The following is an 8,412-nucleotide window of genomic DNA, read 5'->3' on the forward strand; positions in this document are numbered from 1 at the left end:
GTTCCCTATAAAAAGTTCTGATTTAACAACGGGTTCCCTATACAAAGTTCTGATTTAAGGGATGTTCATCCACTCATTATATTCAGCAGTTCCTGGAGCTTCATAGAGGACAGAAGATGCTTTTGTGTGGGATTTAAAGCCTATTTCAAACCCTTGGAGGGAGAGCCCTATAGGTCTTGGCTGCAGACTCAGTTCAAATAGGTAAACGGGGATATTTGCAGTAACTGTATAACAGATTGAGGAGGACAACTGGGGAAGCTGAGAAAATAGCAAAATGAGAAACCCTTGGAGACAATGCTGAGGACAGTCTCTGGCTCAATGTCCACCCAAGCAACACCCAAGGAGGAGTCCACTCAGAGTCTGACAGAGAAGGATGTTCCACATGAGCAGCCCTTCTCAGCCTGTGGATTGCTCACCACCTGGAATGAGTTGCGGATTAGCTCCTGGCTGAAATCCACCATTGCACCTTTCACAAAGGCCAGGCTGTCCACATCCACAACAACACGAGCACCACCTTGTTCAAACAACCTGTCATCAGGATTGATAACTGTGTCCAAGGAAAACTTGTACTGGAATCCAGAGCAGCCACCTCCCTCCACCTGCAGCCTGAGAAACTCAGACCCTTCTATAATCTCCAGCAGCCTCTTCACACACAGCTGTTGCTGAGGTAGATCTGTCCCTCGCTAGAGTCAGACACTGGTTGCCCTGGCTTAGAAGAGGGTGATGCCCACTGCATACTGATGCTTGGTACATAGGCTCCATTCTGAGAACAGGGTGGTGTTCTCACTAGGCGCAGTAAAGTAGGAGAAAGGCTGCTGCTGCCAACTCCTGGCCCGGCACCGGGCCCTAGCGAGTCCCTGCGCATTATTCCTCTGGCAGGGTCACACTGCGCGGCGGAGCTAACCGCGCCCTCGGCCCGAGCCCTCTCCAGAGGCGCCCCCCCCCGGGAACGGCCGGGTCAGGCGCCGCAGCGGGGCTTGGCGGCGCCGCACGCTCTCTGCACGGCAGGGGCCGGGTGCTCGGGCGAGGCTCCAGGAGGGGAGCTGCAGGCGCTCAACAGCCGGGCGGCGCGGGGACGGCGATGCCGCCCCAGCCGTGCGGCGTCCCCCACACGCGCCAGGGACAGAGAGGGGACCCCGGGCTAGTGTCCTAGCTCCACCCGAGCCAGTAGGGGGTGGCCTGCGGGGCCAGGCAGTGGCTCTTCTCCCCACCTGGGCAGCGGGACTCGGGAGCAGCCGCTGCTGCAGCTCCCACTGCCGCGGAGGGAGGAAGCAGCCTCTGGCCAGGCTCGGCGGCTGCAGCTCTGGCGCCCACGAACCCCCCGAGTCTGGGCCTGCTGCGGGGACCCAGCGGGCACACCGCACGTGCCCAGCCCCTGGCCAGTCGCATCTGGGCTGGCTGCCCAGCTGGTGCAATGCTGCGGGCGGCCCCGGAATAGGGGCAGCAGGCCCCAGCCCCCCCAGGTCCCACAGGGGAACGAACGGGGCTGGGCTGCCGATGCCTCCGCCGCGGGATTGCACCAGCTGGGCAGCCAGCCCAGACGCGACTGGCCAGGGGCTGGGCGCAGCGTGTGCGCTGATGGGTCCCCGCAGCAGGCCCAGATTCGGGCCCGGGCGCCACGTGCTTGGTCACGTCCTCCCCCCGCGGCAGTGGGAGCTGCAGCAGTGGCTGCTCCGGAGTCCCGCTGTCCAGGTAGGGAGAAGGGCCGCCCCCCTACTCTCCCTCCAGGTGCCAGGCCGGACTCACACTCACCCCGACTCCGTGCTCCCCTGAGCCTCCTGGGCATGGCGTGCTTGGTAAGAGGCGGGGATTTGGGGAGGGAGCCAATGGGGCAGTGAGGGGGCAGGGATTTGGGGAGGGATCCAATGGGGGAAGGAGGGTGCGGAGTCGGGGCAGGGGAGGGTGCGAGCCCTTTCGGGCTCCGGAGCCTTTGCTTGTTTGCCCAGTGTCCCGACCTAACATTGGTCGGGACGCAGGACAAACAAGCAAATATCGGGACGTCTGGTCACCCTATTCGCAACGGTTTGCGCGAACCGTTTGCTAAAATTAGACGCCGGACAGAGACCTTTAGCATCCGGTTCTCTGTCCGGCGTCTAATTTTAGCAAACGGTTCGCGCGAACCGTTGCGAACCGTCTGCAGCTCACCCCTGGTCAGTACAACACTAATGAAATAGTCAACAGGAGCCAAACAAAAACGTAACAAAATTCATTTTTGGAAGTACTGTGTGAATACTGTGGGACCCATACTGAATGGGGGAGGCAACATAGTGACAGATGATTTGGAAAAAGCTGAAGGTCTCAATGCTTTTTTTTGCCTCAGTCTTCACAGACAAGGTCAGCTCCCACACTGCTGCACTGGGCAGCACAGTATGGGGAGAAGGTGAGCAGCCCTCAGTGGTGAAAGAAAGAAAAACTGGACTTGCAAAAGTCCATGGGGCCGAATGCAATGCATCCGAGGGTGCTGAGGAAGTTGACTGATGCATAGGTGCTGACTTCCCCTCTTTCCCGTGCCCCCTCTACCCCCAGCCCCACCCCCACTCCACACCTTCCACGAGGCCCTGCCTCTGCCTTGCCTCTTCCCACCCCTGCCCTGCCCCCATTCAAACCTTCCCCAAACCTGCCACAATTCTGCCCCCTCCCTGCCTGTATTCTAACTCCTTTCCCAAATCCCCGCCCTGGCCCCACCTCTTCCTCGCCTCCTCCCCTGAGTGTGCCATGTACCCGCTCCTCCCCCTCCCTCTCGGAGCATGCTAACACTGCCAAACAGATGTTTGGCAGCAGCCGGGCAGGAAGCACTGGGACGTAGGTGGAGGAGCAGGGATGCAGTGCACTCAGGGGAGGAGTAGGTGGGGTGGGGAGGTGAGGAGAGCTTTGCTGCCGATGGGTGCAGAGCACCCACTAAGTTTTCCCCGTGGCTGCTCCAGCCCTGGAGTAGCCATGTAGTTGTTGGCCTATAAGCTGATGTGGTTGCAGAATCATTGGCCATTATTTTTGAAAACTCATGGTGAACGAGGGAGGTCTTGGATGACTGGAAAAAGGCAAATATAGTGCCCATTTTTAAAAAAGGGAAGAAGAATCTGGGGAACTACAGACCAGTCAGCCTCACCTCTGTCCCCAGAAAAATCCTGGAGCAGGTCCTCAAGGATTTCATTTTGAAGCACTTGGAGGAGAGGAAGGTGATCACGAACAGTCAACATGGATTCACCAAGTGCAAGTGTGATAAATGAAGGGAGGGGGTAATTCCCTTTTATGGACACCCAGCCCGCCAGTTAGCTATAAAAACCCTCTTAGTAGCTGTTCTCTACTTGCTTTACTTGTAAAGGGTTAAAATGTCCACCGGTAAAAGGAAAGGAATGGGCACCTGACCAAAAGCCAATGGAAAGGCTAGAAGATTTTAAAATTGGGAAAAACATCCCTTTGTCTGTTCTGTTGTTGTTCTCCAGAGAGAGGGGACAGAGCAGAAACAGGGCTGGGACTATGCTGTAAAAAGCTTTTTGTCAGGTATGGAAATCATCAGATCATACCTAAAACCTACTCATAAATCAGAAAATTTCTAAAAACACGTGATTAGGTTTATTTCTGTTTATTTTTTATTGGCTTGTGGACTCCTCCATGGTAACACCAAATGCTTTTTGTTTTGCTTGTAACCTTTAAGCTGGACCTCAGGAAGGTTATTCTTGATGTTTTGTAAGTGGGTTTTTTAAATCTAGCAAAAGCCTAAGTTCCAGATGTATTTTCCTCCTTTTTGTTTTTAATAAAATTTACCTTTTTTAAGAACATGATTGAATTTTTGGTGTCCTAAGAGGTTTGTGCATATGTTGTTTAATTAGCTGGGAGCAACAGCTAATTTCCTTTGTTTTCATTCTTGGCTCTTCCCCAGAGACGGGGTGAAAGGGCTTGAGGGTACCCCACAGGAAGGAATTCCCTAGTGCACCTTCCTGGGTTCCAAGGGGTTTTGCATTTGGGTGGTACCAGCATCTACCCATCCAAGGTCAGAGAGAAGTTATAACCTTAGGAGTTTAATACAAGCCTGGAGTGGCCAGTATTGATTTTTAGAATCCTTGCAGCCCCCCCCCATCTTCTGCACTCAAAGTGCCAGAGTGGGGAATCATCCTTGAGTGCCGCAGGGGTCTGTCCTGTGGCCAGTTTTGTCAACAACTTTATTAGTGATCTGGATGATGGGATGGATTGCACCCTCAGCAAGTTCATGCATGACACTAAGCTGGGAGGAGAGGTAGATATGCTGGAGGGTAGGGATAGGGTCCAGAGTGACCTAGACAAATTGGAGGATTGGGCTAAAAGAAATCTGATGAGGTTCAACAAGGAAAAGTGCAGAGTCCGGCACTTAGGATGGAAGAATCCCATGCGCTGCTACAGGCTGGGGATCGACTAAAAGAACCAGGGGCTTACAGTGGATGAGAATATAAGTCTACAGAGTGCCCCTGTTGCCAAGAAAGCTAATGGCATATTGGGCTGCATTAGTAGGAGCATTGCCAGCAGATCGAGGGAAGTGATTATTCCCCTCTATTCAGCATTGGTGAGGCCACATCTGGAGTATTGCATCCAATTTTGGGCCCCCCACTATGGAAAGGTTGTGGACAAATTGGAGATAGTCCAGCCGAGGGCAACAAAAATGATTAGGAGGCTGGAGCACATGTCTTATGAGGAGAGGCTGAGGGAACTGGGCTTATTTAGTCAGCAGAAGAGAAGAGTGAGGGGGGATTTGATAGCAGCCTTCAACTACCTGAAGGGGGGTTCCAAAGAGGATGGAGCTAGGTTGTTCTCAGTAGTGGCAGAACAAGGAACAAGGGTCTCAAGTTGCAGTGGGGGAGGTCTAGGTTGGATATTAGGAAACACTATTTCACTAAGAGGGTGGTGAAGAACTGGAATGGGTTACCTAGGGAGGTGGTGGAATCTCCTTCTGTCATAGGTTTATTCCCCACTTTGAACTTTAGCATCCACAAGATGGGGACCTGCATGGACTCCTCTAAACTTAAATCCTAGTTTAGATCTGGTAAAGCTGCCACCAACTAGAAATTCCAGTGTCTAGCACACTCCCTGTTCCCCCAAACTTTCCCTGGGGATCACAGATTCCAACTTCCTTAGATCTTAACACAAAGGGAAATAATCCATTTCCCCCACCTTCTTCCCCCTCCCCTTGTCCTTGGGAGAGATACCTTGATTCAAACTCCTTGAATCAAACAAAGAGGGATTCACTTTTCCCCCTCCCTTTCCCCTGAAAATCCAAACAAGGGAAGAAATCAATCAAATTCTAAAAAGAAAAGATTTTATTAAAGAAAGAAAAAAAAAGTACACTAGCTCTGTATTACCAGGATGCAAAAATACAGGGTCTAACTTATAAACCTGGAGAGGCTCTCCCCCCCCCCCTTTCTCAGAATAATCAAAGTAACAGCAAACAGAAATAAAGATATTTCTTCAGCAAATACACAATTGCAAATGTAGAAATCAGTTATAAGACTAAACCACCTTCTAATACTCACTATACTGAATAGAAGAAAATACTTCAGGAAACCTTGGAGAACTTGAAGAATATGTCTGGCCTCTCTTAAATCCAAAGAGAGAGCGGCAATCCAAACAAAGGACACAGACAAAGCCTTCCCTCCACAGAGATTTGAAATTATCTTGTCCCTTGATTGGTCCTCTGGTCAGGTGTTCCTCAGGTTACTGAGCTTGTTAACCCTTTACAGGTAAAAGAGACCTTAACCCTTACTATCTGTTTATGACACCTTCCTTTAGAGGATTTTAAGGCCTGGCTTGACAAAGCCCTGGGGGATGATTTAGTTGGGGTTGGTCTTGTTTTGAGCAGGGGGTTGGACTAGATGAGCTCCTGAGGTCTCTTCCCACTCTAATCTTCTATGACTCTATGATTCTATGAAGATAAGTATTAAATAAATTTCACAGATTTAAAAATAAATATGAATTCTAAACTTTCTAATATGATCTGAAAATGACTATCCATCTCATCATTTTATGAATCATTTTATGTATAATATTCATTTAAGGACAAAGATGACTGCACATAAATTGTGTGATGAAAATAATCTGAAGGAATCATTAATATTGTCTCCTAAAAGCCTCCTCTTTTTGTATAGTAATACGACTGATTTTTCAGTTGCATTTGTGAAGCTGGATTACATAAAATGACCATAGATCCAATACCACCTCCCTTTGTCATGTTGTTGAGTACTGTCTTTGAGTAGCATAGCCTGCTTCCCCAACAGCCTTTGTTATCTATGACGTGTCCACTGACCACGTCAGCCTACAGCACCTTCAGGGCTCAAGGGGCCAAACAATCTCAGCTCAATCTTTCTTGAGTATATCACCCAAGCTTCAGTACCTTTGTTTGCTCTCTATTCAAAATATGGATACTTGGGGTGACATAAATAATGCATTTCCTCATTTGAAGCCCTCTTTGGGAGAAAAACATTGACTTAGCTATCCAGAAAGGGTCTTCTTCATTGCACACTGTGTATATAGGAAATATTGGATAATAAGCAAGTATTAATCTATGTCACAGTTTCAGGGTAACTGCACCTGTATTCCGCCCCCCTCCCTGTGATCTCTCAATGGCACCCACTTAAAGGTTTCTGGCTCCCAGTTGTCACCTCTCCTGGGAAGACACCCATGTTTCAATCCCCACGACCAGGGTTCCTGAGGCTGCACAGCTCCCTGGTTTACATTGTGATATCCCCAGCAAGCCAGAATGCCTAAACAGGACAGAGCCTGGACTTTGCTTTCTTTCAAAGGGCTAAGACCAGTGTATTACCCTCAGTTATGTTACCCCATAACTCCTTCTAAGCAAACACATTTATTCTTAAGGTGAAATCTTTACAGAAAAAAAACATTAAAACAATAAAAGAACCTACGCACATGCTAAAAAGCTTACTATAGGTCACCCATCAACTCCAGCCAAGGATTCTGCTAGGTTTCACAAAAAGAATAGGAGTACTTGTGGCACTTTAGAGACTAACAAATTTATTGTAGCATAAGCTTATGTACAATAAATTTGTTAGTCTCTAAAGTGCCACAAGTACTCCTATTCTTTTTGCGGATACAGACTATCACGGCTACAACTCAAAGTACTCAAAGCCCACAGCAGAGTTTTCCCAATGGTTACAAGTTCATTTACCTTAGATTCAGAAGCAGGTGCAAGGCTGAGGAGATCAGTCATGTCTTTACAGGGTGTGTGCCTTTGATCTTGGCCTTCTGTAACAGGTTATCAGTGGATAATGGCCCTCTCCTCAGGGCGGAGCTTCAAACAGCTGAGTTGTTGCTTAACTGGAGTTAGGGAATTTGCATTAACTTCTTCCTATGGGTTCCCCAGGAAATCCACTTAACACTTTTTGTCCCAAAAGTTCATATTTTTCTGGCACATTGTCAATATAGTCTTTTGAATTCTCAGGTCTTAAAACTGTCACATCTCCACCCTAGAGATGTTACATGCAATCCTAGCCCACAATAATACACAAAGTTAACACAATAAGATCTTTCAAAGATATTGCAGGAAATTTCCCTACCTATCACAATAACATCCAAATAACTTGATTCAAAACTGTAATTAAATGTGAATGAAACTTAGGTGGGTATATAGATTTCAACTAAATGATATAAGTATCTTTTTTTGCCCATTAGATGCTATATTGCATGGTATATGCCAGGATATTTTTCCCAAAATGGCAACTATAGTAATTTAATCCACCAATAGTGAGAGAGAGAGATTCTGTTCTATTCTAAATCTGATACCACCCTCATCACCATAGTATCTGAACATCTTCTGCTAAAGCATTAAGCAATGTGTCAAGTGCAATTTGTTCTTTCTTTTCTCCTAGTTATAGACTAACATAGACATTACTAAATGTGGAGACCATAGACACATCTGGAGTTGCCAAACATTCTGGATTTTATCCTGATCCCAAGTATCCCAAACTTCTTGCTGAAAACAGGAGGAAGTGGCATTTGTTATTGTTGTTTTACTGCTGGACTCTCAGTTTCTTCATGAGGACTGCTAATAAAATACTGGACATAATCCAGGGGTTTAGAGATGCAAAGCTACAGTAGCCCTGACTAAAGAAACTTAAAATCTGGCAAGAAAATAAATCACATAGGCACCATCTGCAAGCCTTTTGTAGCCATTCATGCAATAATTACTCCTTTTTTGCTCTGCTTTCCCAATTCATATTCATGAAAAATAACAAAAAGTGGAAAACCTACATTAGAATTTGAGGCAAACACAATGTGTGTATTGTCAAAAAATGTGTCTGAAACAGAAAATCAACAGGAGATCTAATTCCTTAGTGTTGCATGCTTTCCTTCAAAACAGGATCATGATAGCATTTAAAATGCTGTGTGTATTACTGAGCACTGTAATAGGCAAATAAAGTCCTAAATAAG

The 8,412-nt window shown here is 47.6% G+C and overlaps 1 pseudogene; it reads right to left on the reverse strand.

Annotated features, from left to right (window-relative positions):
* Positions 1–213: 213 nt before the first annotated feature.
* Positions 214–865, reverse strand: LOC120377685 (annotated as a pseudogene).
* Positions 866–8,412: the final 7,547 nt, after the last annotated feature.

Source organism: Mauremys reevesii, linkage group 1, assembly GCF_016161935.1.
Source record: "Mauremys reevesii isolate NIE-2019 linkage group 1, ASM1616193v1, whole genome shotgun sequence".
Lineage (NCBI taxonomy): Eukaryota > Metazoa > Chordata > Testudines > Geoemydidae > Mauremys > Mauremys reevesii.